At 42.1% G+C, this 26,901-nt stretch overlaps 1 protein-coding gene across 6 annotated transcripts in view; it reads right to left on the bottom strand.

Moving 5' to 3' along the window:
- The window catches only part of RALYL (RALY RNA binding protein like), a 709,413-nt gene that overhangs the window by 465,576 nt on the left and 216,936 nt on the right, over positions 1-26,901 (bottom strand). The window lies entirely within an intron of this gene.

Below are 26,901 nucleotides of genomic sequence, written 5' to 3'. Positions count from 1 at the left end.
CTTTGCCCCATGCTGCATTTCTTTCCTGCCATCATCTGGGTCCCTCCCCGTCTCTTGTCCTCTCTGTGGCTGTTCTAACTTCACAGAGAAGTAACTCTGGAAATGTGGCTCCCAGGGAGTTCTCTTTTCCTTTGCTGGCTCCTGCCTGCTCCTGGGCAGGATCGGCACTGTCATCTGCTCCCCCTTACACTCATGTATAAGGCAAGCAGAGGGAATAAATGCAAACCAACTGTTTTTCCTAAATGTGGGCTTTCCAGTTTTATAATAGAAATTGTTTCAAACTAGAAACAGACCAAAAACAACCAATCAAATGGAATCTTTTCTGGGGTTGTGCAAGTCTGACTCAGAAATAGCCACTGGTTGCCTCTTATTTAGTTCTACCTAGATCTGGAAGTACTGACACTTCTTGTCCAAAAGTTCTCCATTTACCCGGTCAGGTTATGGATATTTAATGTAACCTAATCACTGAATGGCCTTATTTTTTGAGGTCTATTTTAAATTCCCAAGAGTTTTCACTGCAATTCAGAAGGATAACAAAAATATACTAATACGTACTCACTGGCCATGTTTACACAAGAACTTTACTACACAGTTGATTAATTAACTGCACAGTAAATGTCTCAGTGTCTACATGTGGGCATACAAAACTAATAAATTGCAGAGCAGGGGAATACTTGTAAATATAAGTACTATCCAGCTGCAGCATTTTCATGTGCAGCAATGCACATGTAGACACTGACCTGGCTGGCTGGGGCACAAGTGTTCTTCAGTGTGGGAGCTGCCTCCTGGCTAGTCCTGCACTGAAGTACCCTCGTGCCCCAGCCAGCCCCTCTGCATCAGACTAAGTGTGGTCAGAGCAGCCCCAGGCTGGAAGGCCTCCTGCCAGCTGGGGCTCTTATGACCCAGCTCAATGTGCGGTGGTCTGCGCACATGCATAAACTGTGTGACTAGGAGATTCCCAGGAGCAATAATTTGCAGAGTTTATTGCAGAGTACTAGTACCATGTGCAGACATGCCCACTAGGAACTAAATTCCATGTTTAAGGTTGATTTAGGTATAGACAGCCTTTAGCTCCACTGCTCTAGGAGCTGCATCAGAATATATTGAGATTCACACTTTGTAGCACATTTGCAACAGATTTACCATTCTCTCAAGGAGATGGTGCTAGATCTTTGAAATATGCAGCATACACTTGACTCTCAGATAGATGTAATATGCTAGAAGTAGAAGAGAGGGGGCAGGGAAAGAAATTAAATCATGACTTAGTTGTACATTGAGCCCCTGATTTCCCCCAAAACATGCAGATGAAGTAGATCATGTGTAGCTACATAAAGAAGTGGAAAGCAGGGTCTCCATACGACCTCATAGGACCAGTATACAAATTTAGTGAAAACTAGTTTAAATGTTTTGTTAGAGAATTGACAAAAGAGGACTTTTAGAGGGGAAAAATATCTCTCTCATTTTTTCTCCTCATACTTCTTCCAAAAATACCCAAACCTTTCAGCACAAAATCTTTGCCTTTTAGAAATCTCTCTAAATCTAGCCCCATGTATGCTTACCACACCTAATAATACCTTTAGGTATAATGAGACAGAACAAAAAAATGTACTTTTAAAAAGGAGTCATGTGAATGCCTGTAAAATGATGCTCTACTGCTCAAATCTTCCTGTGAGCTACACTTGCAGTTACCCAAGAGTAACTGAAAGAAGAAATCCACCCTCCACCCCTTTTTACTGTTATAGTTGCAACGGCAAACTTTTAAGGCCAGGCTTGTGCCTTCAGATACATTTACAAAGCTGGAGCCCTGCATATGTCTCCAAGGACAATTTGCCCCTCAAAAATAACTGAAGGACTTGTCATAACATCTGACAATGGAGCTTAACTCAAACCCAATATAAGGGGGCACAATTCCCTGAAATCAGCAGAGCTGCACCTGAATAGACTAGACCAGAACTTCTCTCATTAGAGAAATACAAGTTTACATACTCTATAAATGAATAATTAAACAGAGGAGAAAAAGAATCAGATTTTCTTAAGTTTTGTAGATGAGTCAAAGCCATTTTAGCTTATGCTAATTTAGGGAGGAAAAGGTAGAAGGTGAAAACTAGTTCTGTGACTTGTTACATAAAAGCTCCATAACTCAAGCCTGATGTTGATCATTGGTTTGTATAGGATGTTTATTTTTTAATCAGAAAAACATCATGTTACAATGCATTTCTCTTACAGATTTTTTCTGTGGCATGTTCTTGAATGACTTAAGCACCTTACTCTCAAGGGGCTGAGAAAGTATTACCACAATACCAAACTTCTGAAGCTCCAACATGAGCGCAATCTGACTTGTGCTAAGGCAAATCTAGTCATTTATATACATAAACTGAGTATATAAGGTTACCAAACTCACTTTGTGAAGAAACAAGTTGCTGAGCTACATTAAAAGCAATAGCAAGATGGCCCATAATGTCAACATTACAGTGCCTCTTTAGGATACACTGTCAGGCCACAGCCTCAAACCTGGGGCCTTGGCCTGATAGTACAGCCACTATACTCAGCCTTTCACTCTGGGGCTAATCACTCAGGCTGGTCAAGGGTGGAGTGAAATCTCTTGTAGGGCCTAACCCTGTAACTCACACCCTGCCACTGGAAGGGCTGGCTGAGGGCAGCTGACCCTCCATGTCCCACATACAAACCCCTGACTCAGGACAAGAAGCATCTGGGCAATAGGACAACCTGAATCGAGACTGCTTTGCTGCTCTCTCTGGTTTGCTCCTTGGGCTTCCCTGTTTGATCTCCTGGTTTCTTGACTTACCTTGCTCCCTGGACTTTGCTCTGCAATTGATGTCCTGGCTTCCTGACTCGGTTCAACCTTGGATTCCACTTACCCATCCCAGTCCTGGCTAGTGCCTCAATCCTAGAGAGGCTCCAGACCTGGCTGCACACACCCTGGCATGAGATATGCATGCTATTTCCCCTAATTTACAATAACAGCAAGAATTTCATATTGAATAATAAAAATGGTGCTTGACCCTTTTAAAGGATTCAGAGTTTGCATGAATGTTGATTTATTGTTAAGCTGTATATAAAAACTTCTCATAAACTTAATATAAACTTTTTTGATGCTCTAAACAGTGATTTTAAAAGTATAGATTGGGTTTTCTGGATCAAGCAAACTGGGGGGAGATCATGAAAATTCAGGCATCCTTTTGGCCACACCCCCCCCCCCCCCATTAGGTATTCACAGAAATGTTGGTCTAAATAGAGAAATAGGGCACAGCCCACCCTGTGAATATGGAAATGTGTGGTTAAGGTCCAGGAAAAGTCCTTTAAGTTACTTACGAATACCGAGTTTAATGATATTTAAAAGTTCCTAAATATATCATGTTAAGGAGAAAGTGAAAGTTAGTGAATCTTACACTGTCTGTGGAGAGAATATTGAAAGCCCACTACTGATGAGGTAAAAAAGTGTCTAGGTCAAGGAAATAAAAAAAGGCTCATATCCAAATATACCTTTCAGTCACAGGAATGATAGAGTTTACTTTAGTCAGGAATGATCCTGCCTTGAGCTGCAGGTTGGACTATATGACCTTGTGAGGTCCCTTCCAGCTGTACTTTCCTATGAACTTGTTACGATTTTTCTCTCCAGATGTTTAAAATCTACATTTCTGCTTAAGTCTAGAGTTATCTTCAGCCATAGAAAATGATTGTTACTGCATTATTAGTGTTCCTAATACAGTATGATTTTTAAATTGAAATTTCATCCTAACCTTCCAAAAAGTATCTAACAGGTTCAATAATTACAAGAAAGATATTGCATTACATTGAATTAACTAGAGTGTGTGTGTGTGGGGGGGCGGGGGGTGGCAAAATACCCAAGCTAAGGACAGACGTTCAAAAAGACCCGGCAGAAGTGCTCTATGACACTTTATTTAAAATGAACATTCACTGTTTGGTGGTCAGGGGGATTCAGTGCCAGCTTGCACTGGTCAAGACCAGGAGGTGGGGGCATTCCTGTACTCTTCTAGGAAGCTTCCAGAGCCAGCAGCCCTCTGCCAACTGGCGACCATCAGCAGCAACTGTGGGGATGTGAGGGCAGTCCCACAGTGCAGCTTTTGGGTGCTATTGTCTGCAGGCTCAGGCAGGGGTATGGGGCAAGGAAGCCCCTCTGCCATACAAGACCAGCCTGGCCTGGCATACCCCCCCCACAAAGACCCAAGCCAGCAAACTATGGGGAGGCCCTTGCAGTGGAGGTGGGGGCTCTTTTTCCCTGCTACCCCCTGCCTCAGCCTCTTGACAGCTGCAGCCACAAGCTGTAGCACAGGGCTGCCTAGCTAGCTTTACACCATGCCAGGAACCATGGGCCATAAGAAGGGGGAGGGAGGAAGGAGTGAGTCTCTCTGCCACCTGGACCTGGCCTGGCTCCCACCAAAACCTGAGCCTGAAAGCTTGGGGAGGGGGATCTGCATGGCAGAGAGGCTTCATTCCCCCAACCCTCCCACCCAGCTGCACAGGGAGGAGTCAGACCCTTTTCTATCTCCTCTTTGTGACAGCCCAGGGGCATAGGTAATGGAGGAAAATATTATTTGGGATGCGGCTGAGGCCCACCTGACCGCCACCCCTCCCTCCCACATGGCTGTTGTCAGCACATGCTGGTGCTATACATGGTGGTGGAGGAGTGGCTACATGTTGAATGGTGCCAGGAACTGTGGGACAGCAGCACTGTGGTACGGCTGCTGTTACCAGCTGCCCTGAAGGTTTGGCAGGGGCTAAGCCCATTAGTTCTGCCAGAGGCATGGCTGGGCCAGTGCTTGCCAGAGCAGACAAACACCTACTGAGGCTAGCAAACTGCCCAATGAGGGGCCCCTGGGATAGCAGCAAAATGTGACCTATGTTGAAGCATGATGGATGGGATACAGATGTTCAAAAAACACTGTAACCTAAAGTACATTAACACATCCATTAACTTCTAACAACACATCCATCAACTTAGAAAAGGATCCACCATTTTTAAAGCACTTTAAGTTCCATGAACATCTATTCTGTTATGGTTTCAAAGCACTTTCTGCATACTTAACATGCATTAAGCGTATCAATGGTAATTTAGTCTACAAAGTACCAAGAGAATTACACAAAATTTTAAAAAACCTATGCATTTCAGAAGCTGCTATTACAAATTCAGGAAGAAGCAGATGCACTACATAATATTTTCCATATGTTATCCCTAACTTACATTATAGAACTTTCAAAGTAGAGAAGCTAATGCTACTGTTAAGCCTACAATGTTGTTTAACATACTGATCTCCATTCTCTCTCGCTCCATCTTCCCCTATTCCTATACATATATATATTAGGGCCGTGTGAAATTTTACTGGCTGTTTCGTTTTGACACTGTTTTGACTCATTTTGAGGTTGAAACAGCAAAATCAAAACAAAAGAAAGGGCTTCAAAACAGCCTCAAAACAAAATGAGGCTAGTCAAAATGTTTTGAAAGTCAAAACATTTTGACCATAGCACTGGGCCTGACTTGCCATCCCCAGTGCAAGATCAGCCCAAAGCCAGGGCCTAGCACTAGATTGGTGCTAGATTCGGATGGGAAGTCAGCCCAGATGGGCTGACTCTCCACCCCCACCCAGTACAGAGCTGGGGATGGGAAGTCAGCCCAGCTGGATTGATTCTCCATCCTTGGCTGATCTAGTGAAACATTGAAACAGAGTCACTGTTTTAAACCAAAATGAAATGTGATATGAAACGCTGTTCCATCAAAACCTCAAAACTCAAGGCGAAATGGGATGGTGCTGTTTTGCACAGCCCTAATATATAAAATAATCCCACACCCCACCAAAAAGAACCGACAGCCCACAAATGCACACTGTCTTTGCCAAGGCATCTTCACCAAGGCATCTTTCATTCTCAGTCTCCAAGTCACTTCCTTTCGTGGTCAAAAAACCCATGTCATAGAAGTAGGGTGTCACATGTGGTTGTAGCATGTGCTGCCCAAAACCAGAGCCTGGCTGGCTGGCAGCCACGTTCTGCTGTGGCTGCAGCCCTAGGAGGCCCTCAGGACCCCAGATAAGACTACCGGGGCCAGCAAAGTTGGAGGAGGATATTAGTTATTGTATAAATGGAGAAAAAAAATTTCTGCATTTTTAATTTGAATATATGACAGCAAGCCATTAATATCCATTTTCTTAGTAGTAGATGTTAAAATTTCAATGCATGATTCATGTGACATCCAATTTTTATATTTATGTGCACTTAGCTTAACATTAGTGGAATACACAATTTCTAGATAAAGTATTAAAGGAAAAGGTGAAATAAAGTGGATAGTTTGTAGCTAAGGTAAATATAAAGGAAATGTAAAAGTAATTTCAGCTGCTGAACCTAATCATTAAAATATTGCTTTGATTAAGAAGCATTCAGTAATAAGCACTTATAAAAAAAAAGGAGTTACTATAAATACAATTTTGAAATATTTAAAAATAATTAAACTATCCTTAGTACATGTTTTTAGAAATGAAATTTTTTGGTTCAAAGTATATTTTGCCATCACTGTCAGAAGAGAAGGCCTATTAGGCTTGAGATAGGCCTTGCAATCATTCTATTGTCAAAGGAATTGAGACACTGTGATGAAAGTATACATGGTGTATTTTTACCCTGCTCAAAAATTCACAAGGTCTTTACAATTCATTTAAATCATATATGCATCTGGGCTTTCTACCTGGTTCTCAACAGGATATATTCAGCAATATACAGTCTAAACAATCCCCTCCCTCAATAAAATTGAACGGACAACTCATAAAAATCTAAAGTCCCTCCCCCCCAATTTGTTTATCTACATAAAATCCAGGGTCATTTTAGGTCTGTGTCAGAAATGACAGACCAAGTTTACTCTGATTTATACCTATCAAGTCCCACTTAAGTGAACAGAGCTGCTTGAATTTCCTAGGGGAAAAAAGCTGACTCCTTATTTATTTTCACAGGGGTTGATTTGAACACCACTAGGAGGAAACACTCATCACTGGAATGGAAATACAAACACATATAAGTGCCTACAAACACCAAATTTAAATACAACCGGTACTCACACCATACTATGTATACCCAGCTGGTCCCATGTATTCATTTCCCTTTGATCTGAGCACAGAAAACACAAGAGAAGTCAAAGGGCAGATTTTCATTTGGTGTAAATCAGCATAATTCATTAATCTCAATAGAGCTACACTGATTTTTCCAGATAAGGATCCAGCCCAGTACCTATCTGCTCACTTGAGAAGTCCCACAGTAATCAGTGCAATGACCTATGTGACTGACTTCTCTGTAATTGCTGGGGATATAGGCAGGAAATAGATGTGATATCTTTTATTAAACTAACTGAGAAGTTGGAAAAAAGTTCTTAGCAAGTTTTCAGGTGCAGTTACCTTTCGTCAGGTGTAAGAGACTCCCTGTACCTGACAATGGGTGACTGTGCCCAAAAGCTTCCTAAGACCTTTTTTCCAACTACTCAGTTGGTCTAGTAAAAGATATCACATCTGCCCAAAGAACCTTGCCTGCCTGACACAGCTACAATCAAAAATCCAACATCACTGTGATTTAACTGCTCCCTGCTAGGAGAGAGAGGGAGTATATGCATAAGGGAGGAGGAAAAGGAGAGAGGATGGAGCAAGTCACTCCCATAGATACAAAAGGTTGATATCACAGATATATCAAATAAATTCTCTCAAGTCTAGGCAGGGGGCCAATATATGGTCTCTATTGATATTAAATATGCATGGAAATAGAAGAAAGACTGAATTAATCACCCTATATTTATATGTAATTTGAAACCCAGTTAATTAAACCATGCTCTGACAAGGATACTTGTGGAAAAATTATGCTCTTTCCCATCATCATAAGTATTTGACAAATTCATTCAGAGTATTCAGAAATGCTGCCGTGTTACTTTGTAAGGATCACTTAGACAGAGTCACATGGCCCCAGTTCCATTTCTGTGGTGGAGCAGCATACTAGCACCTCTGGTATAAATATCCATACAACTGTGGCATTTGTTTCCTAGAAATATTTGATCAAGTTAATATTCATGTACAGTGAACACAAAACAGCATAACCATGGCCAAAGCAAGTTGAATTAAAGTATTCTAATGAACATTCAAAGAACTTTTTTTCACATTATTCCCCTGGCTCCATATTAAAGAGATAAGACTGAAGATATAGGATGAAAGAGTCTTCTTCCCTTGAGATCCAACACAAAGACCTCTGTTGAAGTGGAAATGAATATTCAGCAAAGGACTAAGCACTGCCAGTCATAACAGAATTGAAGCTTAATTATTAGAATGTTGTCGCATGGATTGTGACCAAGGGTTAGAACCCATTTGAGAAAGGTTCACTATCTAAGCAATATTTTTCAGTATTGAACATAATTCTGATAATACATGTAGCATTAAAATCAGCCTAAAGCCCATAAAGCATATCAGAAAGGCATGACACAGCACACAGCATTAAAGATTTTTCTTTTTAATGTTTCTTTAAAGAAGAATTTATGCCAAGCCTTTTATAAGTAGAATGCACTCCCTCCCCGAAAAAAAAGAGAAAGCAGCAGCAATAGCAGCCATCATAACAAAACAACCAATGAATTCTTGTTAACCTAGGCAGCGTCTGAAAAGACATCTTTTGATATGGAGAAGAAAGTGTCAATACTTCTATAAAGAAGATCCTCTGGAGAAGATGCATTTCTTTGTACACTCTCTCTCCTTCTCTACCCTCTGCCCTCCACCAGAGTTTCAAGCACCCTGAAAAACAGCGCAGGGAACTCACTGCTGCTGCTGGCTACAGCTGGAGGAAGGGAGCGCCTCTGTTGTGAGGTCTACCCTTTCCCTCCCAGTTTGCTGGATGGATGGAGTCAGGAACCAACCCCACTGCATGGCAGGACTGGGCCCAGCCAGGCTGTTTTTCTACAGCTGAATCATGCTCCAATGACCAAATCTGGCATGGAGGTACCAGTATCAACATCATTTCCACTGAATTTGGGGTATTCTATAACTATACAAGGCTGCCTGGGATAGGATTCATAGTGTATTTCTATGGGCTGTGTGACATACATACAACATAGCATTTAGATACAGTTTAGTTCTTTCACCACTTAAAAAGAAACAGGAAACACTGTCAGAGATAAGCATCATGTCAATTAGTGGCAGATGGAGAAATTTTCCTCAGCGTGTCAGGAGGTGCGTGGAGGAAATTGCTTTAAAAAAAAATTAAGCTGCTGCTTTGGGCGCTTTCAAGAGACTCAGGAGAAGATGCTGCCTGAAGAGTGCTCGAGAGGAACTTCAGGGGCAAGAGAGAAGCCCCTCCTGCAGCTCTCACTGTACCACCACCAGCAAGGAAGACTTCCCCCACCTCCTCCTCCTTGCCCAGTGGTGGCTGCTGCAGCGCTGCCCAGCCTTCCCTGATGCACCCTCCCATGGGCTGCTGGGGGGACGTGCCTTCACGTGGGAGAGTGAAGTGCAAGGAGTGGAGGAGGGCGCTAGGCGCCCGCCAGTCTTGCTGTGCCAGGTGCAAGTGCGGCTGGGTGGCAAGTACCAGCAGCAGCAGCATTGCCCCAGCTCCTCGCAGCTGCTGCAGCTGCATCAGAGCCACTTGGTTGTGGACAGCTCAAGGTGAGGGCAGTAGGGCTGGGACTGCGCTGCCCCCACTCCCCTCCCCTCCCAACCTGTTGCGCTACCTCCTTCCTGCTGTGGTATTTTCAGCACTTTAGCCAAAAATGTTGCCTACTCTGCACTGTTTTTAACTAACATTTTTGTCTTTTCCTTCCTTCCCCAGAATTCTTTGGCTCTGTGTCACAATTCACAGCAGCAGCAATACTGGCTTATGGCACAAAACTGTTTTAAAGGAAACATCAACCTCATGATGTGCATAGAGTTCTATTGCCTCCACTACAAAAAGGGGTCTAATTCTCCTTGATCACTGAGAAGCTAATAAGATGTTCACAGGGAACATGTAGCTTACTAAGGCAGAGCAGTTTAAAAATGTAATAGATTTCTATAGAATTTTTCTTGAACAAGTGGATGCAGAAAAATTGAACTGTTGAACAAAGCCAGATTTTCAGAGAAGTCTCTACCCACTTATTAACCTCTGAACGAAGGAAAGCATTCACTGCCTACTTCACAGTAGCAGTTGATTACAAAACACTTCCTTACATTGAAAAAAAGTCTAACATTTACCTAAAAAGATGAAAGCATTTGAACATATAAAAACCACACCACCGTACTCAGGCACAGGTATGCGTTGTAAACTAGAAACCATCATATTGTAATCCACACACCATCAATAGTACATGCAACACTTGCTTATGCTCTGGAAAATCAATTGCTTATGTGGCCGAACAGAATTAACACTAGATGAGGAAACTTTATTCATATGCTTATTTCAAAGGAACTTGAGAAAGCAGCACCATAGTATGCATGAGAAATACTACATCAAAGCTGTTTTCCAAATTGCATGGTAAGATATAACATGCCATAGGCAACCAAAAGAAACAATGCAGTACAAATAGAAACTTGCTAATGAATTATTCTGTTATTTTGCACAGCATCATTAATTAGAGAATCTGCCAAAAATATAGTTCAGCCTGCTAATGCTTTTAGTAAGAGTCTAGTTTCTACTATATTACAAGACTAAATATTCAATCCACTGATTTATTTTTCAGTGGATATTTAAGAAAAAAGCAAGCTGACCTAATTCAAATGATGTCTAAACATTTGTCATTTTTTCAGCTTGGCTGAAAAAAAAGTGTATAAGTCCCCCTAAAATATTTCACTGCAGCTGAAGCACAGCTGACCTTCAGACTTCCTCCCCACATGCTAAACTTAGTCAACACACCGTTCATAATTTCAGCAGATGGTTATAGGCTTAATACGCACATGTGAACTTTATAGAATATGCTCTCTTCTGTTCAGAAGAGAGCTGGAAATGTATCAAGGTCATTAAAAACCTTGCCTTCACACTCATCTTCAGGGGAAAAATACTTGGCATGGTAATCCAAAGTCTTCCCGCAGCTAGCACAGGCACAACTTTACCCCTGGCAGTAGCAATTCCAAGTTCTAAGTCACAGACTCAGCTTGACCCAGGTATAGCTGATTTTCTGTACTGGTTCTAATTCCATTGTTTTTCTACTGCAGTTTTTAGGTTATTTTCTTTCCCCCTCCATGATAACTAGTTGCTGGGATTGATCGTAAAAACTCATCTATAGAGATGATCATTCCTGTAAGCTATTATTATCAATAATTGTCTCCTCTAACATTCAAAAAAAGGATTCCTTTAATCTAGCATATATAACCACCAATTGTAGTTTACATCTCAAGATGATGCAACTTACATTTTTAAAGGTTAAACCTTTATTTTAAAAACTATATTTTTGTCCCTCCTGCCTCCCTTAACAGAGTAGCTTTCCAAATAATGTCTTTTGTTTTTTAATTATTGCATTTGTACATTAATTTCCCAGTTCATGAAGATGTTAGAATATGAATCTGTGAATATATTAATGAACACAAATCACTCACTACACCAGATAATGAGCACTGTACTGACTAGTACAGTATGCCTCATCATTATAGTGAATGATTAAATACCCACTTACTGTCAGTGTTAATGTTTCTTGATTTTCTCCTCCATTTCAACATCTCCATTTCAATATCTCAAGATCTGTTAAAAAGTGGCTGGCCCATGTTTGCCACCCACCAGCAAATTCAGGAAAGTGAAGACAGGTAAAAGCAGGTGATTTTCCCAACTATCCTGTTGATGCCAAATGCAAATGAAGATTAATACAACACTGATGTACAAAGATGTACACTGAAGATGCTTTGAAACTGTCATTCTGACTGGATCAATGGTACGGTGAATGTGGTTATCCTCTCTTGCAATGGCTAGTATTACGTATTTCAAGGCAAGTTTAAAACTGCTGTATTTGACAGTTTTATAATAGTGCATCTATTTGAGAAGCATATGCCTAATCCCAGGTAGTTACTAAATGCCTGGAAGCATAGATTTCTTCCATTTTTCATAGTTTCATAGTTTTATAGATCATAGTTGCTAGGGTCGGAAGGGACCTGAGCAGATCATCAAGTCTTACCCCCTACCATGGCAGGAAAGAGTACTGGGGTCAAATGACCCCAGCAAGGTGTTCATCCAGCCTCCTTTTAAAGACCCCCAGGGTAGGATCCAGCACCACTTCTCTTGGAAGTTGGTTCCAGATCCTAGCCGCCCTGACCGTCAAGTAGTGCCTCCTGATATCTAGCCTGAATCGACCCTCTGCCACTTTGTAACCGTTATTTCTTGTCACTCCTGGCAGTGCTTGGGGGAACAGGGACTGTCCCAATGCCTGCTGGTCCCCTCTGACTAGTTAGTAACTAGATCCCCCCTCAGCCTTCTCTTGTGGAGGCTGAACAGGTTCAGGTCCCTTAGCCTGTCCTCATAGGACCTGCTCTGCTGCCCCCTGATCATGTGAATGGCCCTCCTCTGGACCCTCTCCATGTTGTCCACATCCCTTCTGAAGTGCAGCGCCCAGAACTGGATGCAGTACTCCAGCTGCGGCCTGACCAGTGTCACACAGAAGGGGAGGATCACTTCCCTGGACCTGCTTGAGATGCATCTCTGGATGCATGACAAGGTACGGTTGGCCTTTCTGACCGCGTCCCTACGCTGTCAGCCCCTGTTCATTTTGGCATCAATAATGACTCCAAGATCCTTTTCTGCCTCTGCACTGACGAGAAAGGAGTTCCCCAGCCTGTAGGTATGATGCTGGTTCTTCTTCCCCCGGTGCAGTACCTTGCACTTGTTAGTGTTGAAACCCATCCTGTTCTCATCCGCCCACCCCTGTAACCTGTCCAGGTCCAATTGCAGCCTATTCCTCCCTTCTAGCATGCCCACTTCCCCCCACATCTAAGTGTGACCAGCAAATTGAACAGGGTGCTTTTTACCCCCTTGTCCAAGTCACTGATGAAGACGTTGAACAGTGTGGGCCCAAGAACTGAGCCCTGCAGAACCCCCCTGCCCACATCCCTCCAGGTCAAAAATGACCTGTCCACTACCAATCTGTGGGTGCAGCCCTCCAGCCAATTAGTGACCCATCTGACTGTGTAGCTATCAATGCTACAATCTCTTAGTTTTTTAATGAGAATGGGGTGAGAGACAGTGTTGAAGGCCTTCCCAAAGTCCAGGAAGACTTATGTCCACTGTGACATGTACACCCAAGGATTTTGTGACCTTGTCATAGAAGGCCACCAGGTTGGTCTGACAGGACCTGCCTCTAATGAACCCATGTTGGTTGTTCCTAAGCATAATCTCCCCAGCTGGCCCCTCATGGACATGAGCCAAGATAATTATCTCAAAAAGCTTACCCAGGACCGAGGTAAGACTAACAGGTCTATAGTTTCCTGGGTCCTCCTTCCTCCCTTTTTTGAAAATGAGAACCACTTTGGCCCTTTTCCAGTCCTCTGGCACATTGCTCATAAAGCTGTGCCAGGGGTCCTGCAATTTTTAAAATTCTATTTGGTACAGCTCCTTTCTAAGGAATGAGTTAATGGAGCACTTGAGAATAATGGTCTAATTTCCAACGAATATTTTGGGAATTAAAAAACACAGCAAGTGTGGCAAAAATAAATAATAATAATAATAATAATAATGAGATCATAAATGTGAGGGGCATGGAATCCTAAACTGACACCATACCAGAAACCACAATCCCACTGAACAATAAAATATCTCAGTCACAGAAGCAACTCACGTTGCTTCCTCAAAGACCTTTCAACAAGCCAAATGTATAAAAAAGAAAGAAAAAAGAAACAGAATTTAGTGGAAAAGGAGGAATAAATCCAAAAAAGGAGAGTCAGAGTCACTAACATTTGTATGGTAACCCAAGAGAATCTGAATGAATTTTTCAGTTATAGCAGGCAGTATGAGAGAGATAAGACAGGCCCACTGATAAATCAGGCCAGAGGAAGTAACACTTCCATTAAGTCTCACATATGATAAAAGACCAGGCAGGCATTAATTTTTACCAGTAAAAGTTCATCTGAAATTCTCTAGGAAAATAACACGCGATTTGGAGCATACATGTTTTGGCCCCCTGGCTGGAAAATGAGGAGGCCTGGTAAGGTTCAATTTTTATCAGTAAACCTCACTGTCACCTGTCACACACAGACTAATAGAAAAAAAAAATCTGTAAGCAATCATTAAAATTAATAGAAAGGGGATGTTAAAAAAAAAAAATCTTGGACACAGATAAGGAAATCCAAGGCAGGAGGCACTGCCTGCATAGGCACACGCGTGCGCACACACACATACGGCAGTGTATGTTGAACACAGGGTGTGGAGAGCCCCGCCCCACACACACGTACATGGTGACCACTGTAGGCAGGGTAGGGAGAGCCCAGGCTGCGCTGCCTGTGCACTGCTCCTCTGGCAGTGGCTTATGCAGTGCTGCAAGAGCGGTGGCTGGAGGGGCAGAGCTGTTGGCACCTGGGAGCCTGGTGTCACCAGCTGATCACTCTGCCCAGGTCCAGCTGGGGATTGGGCACCAAACCCCCAGCGAGTCTGGGCCAGCCCCTTTGTGATCAGGGCTCACTGGGAGTTTGGTCCCTGCCTTGATCACACAGAGACCAGGCTGGGCAGGAGCTCTGGAATCATGGAGCGAGGTAGTGGCTATCTTGCCTGGAGCAGGAAACATCTCCCCATGCCCTGAAGACCCTTAGGGGGTAAGCCCCACCTGGCAGGCACCTGTAGAACCTAGGCCTGGCCCATGGACAACTATGGCATCCCACCCCTCTGGACAGCAAGGAACCAGCAGCTGGGCCCCATCTGGGCTGCAGACAAGGTAGTTTAAACCTGGAGGTGCAGGGAAGCAGGGCCTGCCAGCTTTTAAATGGCTGTACAGGAAAAATTTTCCACACCCCACTGGCAATCAGCTGATTGGCAGGAAAAGGGATGGGGATTTTTCCTGAAGGGTCCCTCCTGATTGGGCTATCCAGAAGCCAGTGCTTTCCCTCCTTCCTCCTTGGAGGGAGAGCAGAGAACTGTGGGATACTGGGTGTCCTTTGCACCCAAGAGAAGAGGAGAGCTGTTCAAGTTAGATTGGGAGGAGAGAAATCTTCTCCAGAGGAACTGATTTTTCTTGCAGAAGAGATGGTCCTCTTCCTCAAAAAAATCCCTTGAATGAATGTACATTCTCTTTTCAAGCTGAAAGAAAGCCACTCAGTTATATATTTATGTTTCTCTAGTTCAGGTGGGGAAATGAAAAAGAAACAAATGAGGCAGAATTACATTAATAGAAAAACTGGTGATTTCCATCAGTACCCTTAACAGACAGGAGACACCTTCCATTTGCAAATCCAGTACACAAGTTGGACATTCCTTTAGAGTTGCCCCTAGATAACAAGGGAACAGCAGGAGCTCAGAAGCATTTTTCATCTTAAGATGTGTGAGGAGGCTGAATGTCCACCTTATAAAATGGCAGGAAATAAAATTTTAGGAAATAAGTTGTTTTACAAAATGGTAGATCCTTAACTAGCTTACTTAAATCTATCCTACAAATTGCATCTTGGAAAACAGACTTTTATCATTTGCTGGATATGACAATTTGAGGAATCTATATACAGTTTAGGAATTCTGTTTAATATTGAGGACTCTGTATCCATGGCAGGCTGCAGACTCATTTCAAATGCAGGATTTGCTTGCACTCTGTTGTCTTTTTACCACCACCTGGACTCAAATTCCAAAGGGTAGTGACATAGGGCTAACAGAGACTAATCAAACTTTGAAGATGCTCTATTCATATGGAAATCTGCTTGGCTACAATGCAAGACAAACTGGTTTTTTGGGGTTTTTTTGATTCATAGTCAGAAGGGACCTCAGTGGGCCATCTAGTCCAACCCCTTACCCCTGGCAGGCAAGAAAAGAGTTACCAACCCTGGGATCATGTGAGCCCAGCCAGGTGCCTGTCCAGTCTCTTCTTGAAGACCCTCAAGGATGGGGTGAGCACCACCTCCCTTGAGAGCCCATTCCAGATTTTGGCAACCCTGACCGTGAAGAACTTTTTCTTAATGTCCAGCCTAAACCTCCTGTCTAGTAGCTTATGGCCATTGTTTCTTGTCATTCCAGGGGGTGCCCTGGTGAACAGATTGTCACCTACTTCATGCTGGTCTCCTCTTATGAATTTGTATGCCACTACAAGGTCCCCTCTCAGCCCTCTCTTGTAGAGGCTGAAGAGGTTAAGGTCCCTCAGCCTTTCTTCATAGGGCCTTCCCTGCAGGCCTCAAATCAAGTGACTGGCTCTTCTTTGGACCCTCTCCAGGTTGTCCGCATCCCGCTTGAACTGCAATGTCCAGAACTGGACACAGTACTCCAGCTGCAGTCTGACCAGTGCCACATAAAGGGGAAGAATCACTTCCCTGGACCTGTTTGTGAAGCACCTACAGATGCATGACCAGGCAGAGCCAATAGCTTCATCACACTGGCAACTCATGTTCATCCTGGAGTCAACAGGGACTCCAAGATCTTTTTCTGCCTAGTGGAGCTGAGAAGGTCTCCCCCAGCCTCTAGGTACGATGGCAGTTCTTCCACCCTAGATACAGCAGCTTGCACGTGTCCTTATTGAATTGCATCCTGTTGCTCCCTGTCCACTTCCCCAACTTGTCTAGGTCAGTCTGAATCTGGTTCCTCCTCTCCAGGGTGTTAGTTGAACCGCATAAATTTGTGTCATGCACAAATTTGGACAGGGTGCTTCCCACCCCCTCATCCACATCACTGAATGAAGATGTTGAACAGCACCAGCCCCAGAACTGAGCCCTGAGGGACTCCACTGCCTACATCTTTCCAGGCTGACACTGACCAGCACACTACCACTCTCTGAGTGTGACACTTGAGACAATTTGCTACCCAGTCTACCGTGTAATCATCCAAGGCAAATCCACTCAGTTTATTTATAAGGATGGTATGGGATACCTTGTCAAAGGCCTTCGTGAAGTCCATATAGATAACATCCACCTCAACTCCTGAATCTAAACAATTTGTGGCCTTGTCATAAAAGGAAACTAGGTTAGTCAGGCAGGACCTGCCTGCTAAAAACCCATGTTGGTTACCCCTCCACATCACATTAACTAGCGGGCTCCCACAGATGTGCTTCTTGATAATTTTTTCTAGGATAGAGATAAGGCTGACTGGTCTATAGTTCCATGGATCCTCCTTCTTCTCCTTCTTAAAGATTGGGATGAAGTTAGCCCTCTTCCAATCCTCCATAACCTGACCCAAGCACCATGAGTATTCATATATCCTTGCCAGTGGATCAGCTAATTCCTTCATTACCCATGGGTAGAGTCCCTTCAGTCCCAGTGATTTGAGAACATCCAGTCCCTCATTCCCCCAGTATTTTAATTCTCAACTCCAAGAGGAAGGTTACTAAGCAGTAGGTCACCGAGTGAGGAACTGAACCTGGCAAGCAGACAGGAGGTCCCCTGACAAAAGACACTAGAGATTATAAATAATTCTTTTAACACATGTTTTAAAACTTCATGTGGATGAAGACTGTCTGGATTGTAGGGGATGGACTGGAGGGCTAGGGGAAAAACATTACATATAAACCAGTTTAAGCTATCAGAAACTGGTTTAAACCTGTAACAGGACAGATGATCAGTGCACATAAACTGGTTTGAAAATGTCTGAAACCAGTTTGAGATAAACCTGGTTGAATAGTATCAGAGTTAAACGGATTTATGGCTCAAACTGTCCCAGACCCCTTGCTGGTTTAAGTTACATCAGAGTCTCCCAGCATCCCAGCATGCTCTCTGGGCTGGACAGGGCTCTCTGCTCCACAGCAGGGCTGGCCCCACCCCTCTGCTCCCTGGCTGGAGCTTGGCACAGACTTGCAGGCACAGCAGGGTCTGCTGGCTTTCCTGTGCCCCTCACTCCCCCACCCTCACCACTCGCTGCTTAAGCAGAGATGCCTTCTTCCTCTGCCACGGCACGGACTGTAGCCAGAATGTGGTATGCTAGCTAATGCCAAAAGGTGCCTGTGTGTGTCCTACTCCAATTTCACTGGAGCACACAGACAGAACAGTGAATGCTTAGGGCTTTTGGAGCTAATCAACAGGTCAGCTGGTAAGCTGTTTAAGAAGTTTGTAGTAATGGAGAGAGGGCAGATGACAAAGACTGTTATCAGTATCAGCCCTCAGCTGGCTTGCTTGCTTGTTAGTTTGCTGTAGACAGTATGAAGATGCAGGGAGGGAACTCAGATGTATGTACTGCACATCCCTGCCTCCCACCAACTCCTTGCCTCAGAGTGCTAGCACAGGGCTGGGGGCTGGCAACACTCCCACCCCTTGAACAGCCAGCGGGAAAAAGCCTGGGACTGTGCAGGCAGACCTCCCCAATGATAGAGTGCTGCCAGGGCCTGGCCATGCCTACATCAGCTCAGCTCCCTGCAGAAAGGAAGGAAGGGTTGCTTTAGCACCCCTTGGCTTCTAGCCTGAGCTACTGCAGGCACGTGCCTGAATTTCCTCAGTCCAGAGAGAATGTCTGTCCAGTTTCAAGCCAGTTCAGCCTAGTCAGAGATTGAATCAATTCAGGCTCAGGCTTTTTAAATGTCTGTTCCTAGCGGAAGAGGCTGACTCCCTCCATGTTCCAGAGGAGAAATGGGAAGACAAGAAAAAAGAAAAAGTTATCTGGATTTCTTACAAGACTACTTAAGAACTTAAGACAAAAGAGCAGTTGTATAGATTGGGTAGAAGGGAGGAAATTCAAGTATTTTTTTTTTGTCTACATCTCTATGTTTCTTGAAACAACTAAAGAGAGTGATTTTTTGATCCCTTACAAAAATAGTTAATTTATTTCCGCTTTCATGTGACCCTGAAGAGAACTAGCTGCTGTGTACAAAAGCTTGTACTTAAGCTGCCACTAACATAGGGGCCTTGGACTCCTAGCCTATGAAGTCTCTTTTCCATGTAACCAACAGATCATCTATGAAGGTACTGTGATAGAAAGGACAAGAAAAGAGACAATGATGCAACCTATTCAGCAAGCCTGAGGGTATGGGCTCAGTGTGGGGGGACTCAAGCAGCAAACTGGTAAGTGTCTAGCTGGGGAATTTTAAATCGGAGCTCTGTGACATTGGTGATATCAGATATTTTGGTCATTTTTATAATGAATTATTCATTAAATAGTTGAATTATTTATACTTCCTGTCACTAATAGCTGCAATTTTCAATGTAGATTATGAAAAATACAGGGTACCATAGCTGAAGAACATTTGTTACCTTTAAAAAAAAAAATCATACAGTTTAGCATTCTAAAAATCTACCAATAGACCATAAACTATGTTTATAGAAGTTTGGCAACAAAATGCTATGCAGAAACTGAAAGCTAGAGAGTTTTAACTTTGTCATATCTAGCAATATGGCAGATTTATTGAAAAATCTTTTGATAGCTGCTGGGTTCCTCTCTTTGTAATATTGTTTAATAAACAAGTAGAACTACATGTGCATAAAAAAAAGCCTTCAGAATTCTCTGTTCTCTGACTCATAGAGAAGACAACTATCTGTAGGGATTTACAGATGAGAAATTTCTTGTACCTATGATAACAGCTACTATAACTCACTATACCAAAATTGCACCTATATTTTATTTTCCTCTTTCATTTTGTATATATAACATGAGATGAGAAATCAAGTAGAAAATATATTTTATAATTTTTCTATGCCCTCAAGTTGACACCTTCCAAGGCATTCTTCCTTCTTCCATTTAAAAAAAAAATTAGTCTAAAGGTACATGACTATTTGCTGCACCCAGTCTAAATTTAGGCAACTTGTTTTAAACTACATAAACATAAACTGGGAGCAGCACATGCAGCCATTCAGTGTTCCCCTGAGCCACGTGGGGAAACTAACATAAGTAACTGAAGGGAGGGACAGGGGTAGGCAGGATTAGATGGGCTAGTGAGTCTGTGAAGGAGGGAGGGTTGGCGGGTCCAAGACATGGATCAGTGGGTCCATGGGGGTGGTGATGGCAGAAGGAAAAGGAGAATGGGAAATAGATCAGTCAGGTTTGAGGGGAGGGTGGGAATAGCATAGCCTTGAGGCTGTACTGCAAATGCATGTAAGCATTCGTGAGATCAAGCTAACAATTTTTTAGACTGGGTTAATTTGATCTTGACCTAAGTGGCTAGGGACAGACATTTAAAAAGCCTAATGCCTGAATTGATTCAATCTTTGCAGGTTAGTTTAACCTGCAAAGCTCAGACTGATTCGGAGGTGGATAGACATTCCCTTTTCACTCCAGAAATGCAGGCACATGCCTGCAGTGGCTCAGGCTACAAGTTGGAGGGAACTAGAGCAGCCCTTCCTTTCCTTCCATGATGCTGAGATGAGGGGGTCATGGCTAGGCCGCAGCAGGATGCTCTGATTAGGGAGCAGTTCCCCCACCCCCTCCTGAGCAGCCCAGCAGGGAGTTGATAATACAGTGTTTATCATCCCATTAAGAAAACAAAAGCATCTCTCATTAGTTCAAGCTCTTCTTAACTTTTTCCAAGGAAGGAATGGAGGGACATTACCAGCTACCTGTTGATTAGCTCCAAAAAGCTCTAAGCCAATGCTGTGCTATCTGCCTTTGTTCTGTCTCCCACAGCAGGGACCATAGCCAGCATGTGGTAGGCTAGCTAATCCTGAGAGGTGTCTGTGCAAGGCAGAGGAGACTGGGGAATCCCTGCTTCAGCAGAGAGTGGTGAGGGGGAGCAGGAGGAAGCCAGGTAGACCTTGTTGTACCTGTAGTCTCTGCTGGAGCTGCAGCCAGCGAACAGAGGGAGGCCCCAGCCCAACTCTCTGAGCAGAGAGCTCTGCCCAGCCTAGAGACCATGCTGGGGTGCTGGGGATTCTGATTTAATTTAAACCAGGAAGGGGTCTCCCACAGCAGGGACAGACATTGCATACAATGGTTTGACCCAAATCAGTTAAGTCTGATACTACATACAACCAGGATAATCTCAAACCAGTTTCAGCCATTTTCAAACTGGTTTATGTGTACTGTAATCTGTTCTGTTACAGGTTTAAACCAGTTTCTGATCACTTAAACTGGTTTATGCATAATGTCCCTAGCCAGTTAGTGCATCTCAAGTGAACGAGCTTAGATGAAGAGTGCTGTTTTTTGGGCAATTAAGCCCCCTGAATGCTTGCATAATTGGACATTTAGATCAACTGGACCCTGGTTGATCTGAATGTGTAGTATCCTAACATTTAAAGATGTTCAATAAAGGACAAAACAAAAAGTCAGAAAGCAGAGTTCATTTGGTTCTTTTTACATAAAAAAAAAAAATCTGTTTAATAAATAACCCTGTTGGCTTTCAACTTATTTTGGAAGATACTATCTAGAAAAGTGGAAGATTGTACCATTAAATACAATAAGGTTGATTGTTTTTCAGATTTGGAAACATTATCCTAAAAAAAGCATACACGGGTTAGAGAATGAGAGTGGGGAGATAACTATTAAGATAATTGCTCCTCTGATATTATGACCCGTTACAACTGTAGTTTAGGTAAGAGGAAAATGATTTTAAAAGAGACTGAGCAGGAAAAGAAAATCCGTCTATCCTGCACAATGAAAATACAATAAAAAGAAAGTGCTGCTCTTTAGTGAAAAGAAAGGAGGGAAACAAAAAATAATATAGCCTTATGTAAAAAGCAAACAGAAAAAAAGACAACATCAACTTGTCAAGTAATTGTTACCAGGACAAGCTTACTCTTAATCAAATATCTGTGGTATGATCTAAATTTACAAAGATACTTGGCTGCTTTCCCATTCCACAGACAAGTAGTACACAGACTGAAGTCAGTTAAGACAACACATTGCTGTGGCAGAACCTTATAGAAGTTACCATAGGAGACTGGTATTTTTTTTCTAGTCCATTACCCTGTATCTGCAATGTCAGTGGATACCTGATATTCCAGAAATAAGTTCAAAGCCCTTTTTCAGATTATTTTGGACTAATCTTCTTAATCCTAGTAAGTTATTCATTTACACATAGCCTGAAACTATGACAATGTAATTGGGGATATTAACAATATCCCAATGTGTCTGTTTTACAGGGTTTTTTTGTTTATTCTGTGTGTGTTTGAATCCTAGAAATGTTCCAGCTTTGAATGTCATGTCTGACAATGAATTGTCCAAATTGGTTATGTGTCGTTAAAAAAAATCCTTTGATAAGTTTAATTACCTGCAGTATGTGCTGCTTCTCCTCCCGTTATGGTAAAAAGATACAGGACTTACTTTATCTTTGCTGTATTTCTTTTCTTCCTCTCTATCACTTCCCATTCTATCTTTCTTTAAAAGAAGCCCCCACCCTTTTCCTTCTTTTCCCATGTGGAAATCTTCCATTGTTTCTAATAATTTTCATATATCGCCTCCAGACATATTCCATTTCTGTTACTGGTTAGAAAGATAAACTGAGCATTATATTTCAAATGAGGGCATACTGTCAGGTATAAAAGTGACATAAATGTTGACATTGTGTTCCATGCCATTATTTATTTTAACAATTCATTGGCCTTTTCATCAAGTATTGTGCAATAAGCAGAAGTTTTCATTAACATGTCCACAGTAATGTTCAGGTCTTTTGTTGTGAATGCTTACAGATAGTTTAGAATATACCAATGTGTATGAATCATTCTAATATTGCTTTTTACTTGCACCAGTCCACACCGATTCTGCCTTTGATAAAGCCCTGTCCGTTTAACTCAATTTGGTCCCTCTGAAGTCCTCACAGTTTTCTTTGGTGTTGATTATGTATTAACAATAGCAGAATTTAAACTGCAGCTACACCCAGAGATCCCAGGTAGGGATAGGACTCTATCATGCCAAACATTCTACAGATACATATCTGGCCCTGGACCCCCAAATTTCTCCCAATTAATGTATATTAATCTAGGTTTTCTAATTCAAAAGTGTTTGTTGACTTCACTTGACAGTGGTTTTATGAAAGGTACTGGCCTTGATTACTTTCTTGAACCCTATCATTTTATAACATTTCCCACTCCATCCTGCATTCTGGCATTGCACATTTACAACTTTTACTATTATGATGGACTTAGGCATCTTCCATGCTGAAACTATGGATTTACTTGTTTCAGTCCCTTCTTTTTTTTTTTTCATTTAGAGCAGAGATCACGAACCTGCAGCTTGTTGGCCAGATTCAGCCTAGGAAGAAGTCTGATCTGGCACTGTGGGGTGGAGGGAGGAACTGGTGGCATGGACCAACACCTTACGTTCCACACATTTACAGCACTCCTCTCCATTGTGGAGCCTGCTTCTCTGCTACACCTCTGCTGAACCTTACTGCAGAAGGGCTGGGGATCAGAGGCCAGGGTAGGCACAGGCAGCTGGCTGCTCCAGGAGGGTGGAATCTTGCAGCCTGATCTAGATTTTTTTTTTTTTTTTTAAACAAAGATGAAAAAAATCCCTCTTCACGGGGTGATTGAGCTTATTTATAGCTCATTTATATTCATTATCAATAACATTACTCTGCAAAGAAACCCCCATGTCGCTCTTGCTCCAGTTTTCTTCTGCAGCAGAACTACCTAATCCAAGAAACAGGCATTTAAGATGTCAAGAATATTATTCCCTAAATCCCGTTTCACGGGCACAATATCCCAATTTCCATGTGGTAGTCAGTCATTCATTATTCCTGTTTTACTATCTTGATTGCTTCTTTGATCTCCTTCAGTATTGCACAGAAAGCTGATCAGGAGGCTTGAGACCAATCATTCATTTTTATTTGCAAAGCCTGGTCATTCATACCACCTGAGTAAAACATTACCTTCAGTGTGCTTGCCCACTGAAGCAAATGCTTGAATGAAACAGGCTTATAGTTCTGGCTTATTTCCTTATTTGAATATCTGGCAAAACTGGGGAAGCTACAAGCAATTGCTGGCATATCTAAAGAAAACAGGCAGAAGAATGGACAAGTTACTTTCCCTATCGCTTGCTTCTTCAGTAGGTTCACGTGTGTCAGCAACCACAAAGGAGCTATGCCAGTTCACCCATCCCTAACATTTGGGAAGCAGTAACTAGCAGGAAGTGCTACTTTTGTTCCATTGCCAAGATCTGCATATTAACCTAATAAACAGGAGATCATCACTCCTCATGAACATAAGAAATAGAAATTTGAATCTGTCCAGAGGAAAAATAGGATTTCTATTAAACATTCTCTTTAAAAGTTTCACAGATTAGTTTTCCATTTGTAAGACAGAGATTAACTGAAACTGAAATGCCTCATGGGAACATAAAAATGTAGTAAAATTGTCATGGGAATTAAACAAAACATTTAACTTTTTTTTGTTTCCATTTTAAATCTAGAAGTCAGAAAAAATATTTAGGATAAGGATTTGGGATAGTCAATGCAAAATGGTAAAATTTCACATTTGGAACAACTCATTTATTGTTATACAAGCCAGTCAAAATACAAAGTACCTAAAAAAAAAAGAGTTTTTAATGTATTGGGATTTCAAATCCAAACATTTCATATGCAACATGCATACATGGCAATATAATGACATTAAAATCAACACCAAAGTATAAAAGTGGAAAACTCAGACTGTCAGGAAGGCATTTCTTTATAATTGGCTTCATCCAAGTACAGCCTAGATAAATAGGTCTTTTGGTTTGTTATGGGGAAGGAAAGAACAAAAATAAATAAAAATCAAGAAATGCTACAGTTCTGGCAATTTACACACCTACAAATTTATGATTATTACTATTATTTTTATTATTCATGAGGGAAAGTAAAGTCCAGAGTCAAGATGCTTTCAGTGAGGTTGCCTTATAATAAGCCCTAGCTCTATACTTTGTGGTAGTGGTTAATTCAAGAACCCCACTTAATATTATTTTCTAGATTACAGTATGATGACAGAATTATATGGCTGTACAAATAATTGATTTTTGGTTCAGTAGCTGAAATATAAGAATCAAAATGGATCAACCCATTATATTATAGACAAAATTAACTATTTTTCTTTAATTTCTGAGTACTGTTTAGTCATTAGATTCAGTTTCAAAGAAAACTACATACCAACAAAAAAATGTTGGAACATTTAGTTTAAATTTTAACATTTTTAAAACGCTGACCTTTCTCCAATTCTCTTTTTCTACAGCAATTATTCCCTAAATTAAATTTGAATTGAACAAAGGTCTGCTGAATGGCAACCTCAAATATGTTTCACATTTAATGAGTGTTAGAACTGGGCAGCTCCAGGTCCAGGACATAGTGACCTTCTCATCCCTAGGATTGAGCAGAAGACAGCACCGGGTCCTGAACTGGACCCAGAGCTTCCCCATGCCCAATCCAGATATTCTGTTGCCCTGGACACAAGCATCCACTCCAATTCTGGAGGCTGAGTACTGGGTGGTCCCTGGGCTCCAGCCAGGGATGAGGGTTGCCCCATGCCTAGTCCCAGTGGTTGGCTGGGCATCAGGATCAAGCACCAGGCAGTCCCAGGGTCTAGGACAGAATAGGATCCTGCCTGATCGCAAGGACTGGGATAGGGCTAACCCTTGGTTTCAACTGGGACCCAGCACTACCCTGTGCTCAATCCTAACATGGATCAGGCATGGGGTAGTCCTGGGTCTAAAAAATGTGCAGGCACCTGGGTTGCTCATGAGCTGTTCAAAAGCCTGGGGTGAAGCTAACACAAGATCAGGAAGAGTCTTTCCTGGCTTGGGTTCCTGGTATCCAGGACCTTTTGAAACTGTACATGCAGCCCAGCTGGGTAGCTCCAGGACTAAAACCTGTGTAGTTCCAGCATTCACATGCCTGAGATCTGAAGATGCACAGTTTTGGAGATGGGGCAGAAAAGTCCTCAAATTCCAATTACACATTATTTTAACATGTGCCATGGACTCTATTTCTGCACTACATCTACCTCTAGCTCAGTTGATCTCCTCTTAGTTTCTATTTGCTTATATTTGGTTTGACACCACAGTTTTAAACATGTCTTTTATGCACACTGTTGGAACAACATCATTAGTTTGAAGTGACTTCTTTTTTCCATTTTACAGACATAAAGTCACTGGAAGTTGCAATGGCTGGACTACTTGTTGCCATCATCAGGTTCTCACTTAGAATTTAAAATGCATCCAAACATGGTACTTGCAGATTAAATATGGATATTATTTTCTGTTGCACCTTTACCTAGACTAGGCTTATTGGTTTTGCACTGCATCTTGCTTTCAAAATTGACTGCCTTCAATGTTACTTCCTCCCACCCCTCGAGATACTCACTTCTTTTATAAGCTTTTATTTCCCATCCCCAAATAGTCTTGTTAAAGTACTAGCAAGAAAAAAGAAACTATCCACATTAATGTAACATGATTTTTTAAAACTAAGATTAAATGGAAGACTGTAAAACAAAAACAAAACCATATACTAACTAAAATTGATGACAGGCAGACATTTAAAAATAGAGAAAAAAGCCTTTAGCCAACATGGAGCAAAACTTTACCACAAGTAATTTACTTCCCAAAAGATTACAGTAGCACCCTCTTTGTAATCTCCTATCACTTGGAAGCTAAAATTAAAAAAAGAAAATTACAGGAAGTTTTCCAGACAAGTATAATTACTAAAGCAGCGCATGCATTCTTGCTTAGTTACTAATTATCTTGCATGGGGACACATGCAGTCCTATATATACTGTCTTTCTTAAAACTGTCTCAATACCAATAGACATATTCTGCAGCTGTGCAAAATCAGCTCAGCAAACTGTCAGAATCCTGGGCATACTGCTTCAGAAAATACTTGCCTTTAGCTAAGCAAAGATTGTGTAAGGTGTAGTGGTCCATGACTGTATGAATAGCATTTGTATCACTGGCACCAAAATGGTTTTG

The sequence above is a fragment of the Crocodylus siamensis genome, chromosome 3, assembly GCF_052110815.1.
Source record: "Crocodylus siamensis isolate JL-2025a chromosome 3, ASM5211081v1, whole genome shotgun sequence".
NCBI lineage: Eukaryota > Metazoa > Chordata > Crocodylia > Crocodylidae > Crocodylus > Crocodylus siamensis.
This window is presented reverse-complemented; position numbering and strand designations above follow the sequence as displayed.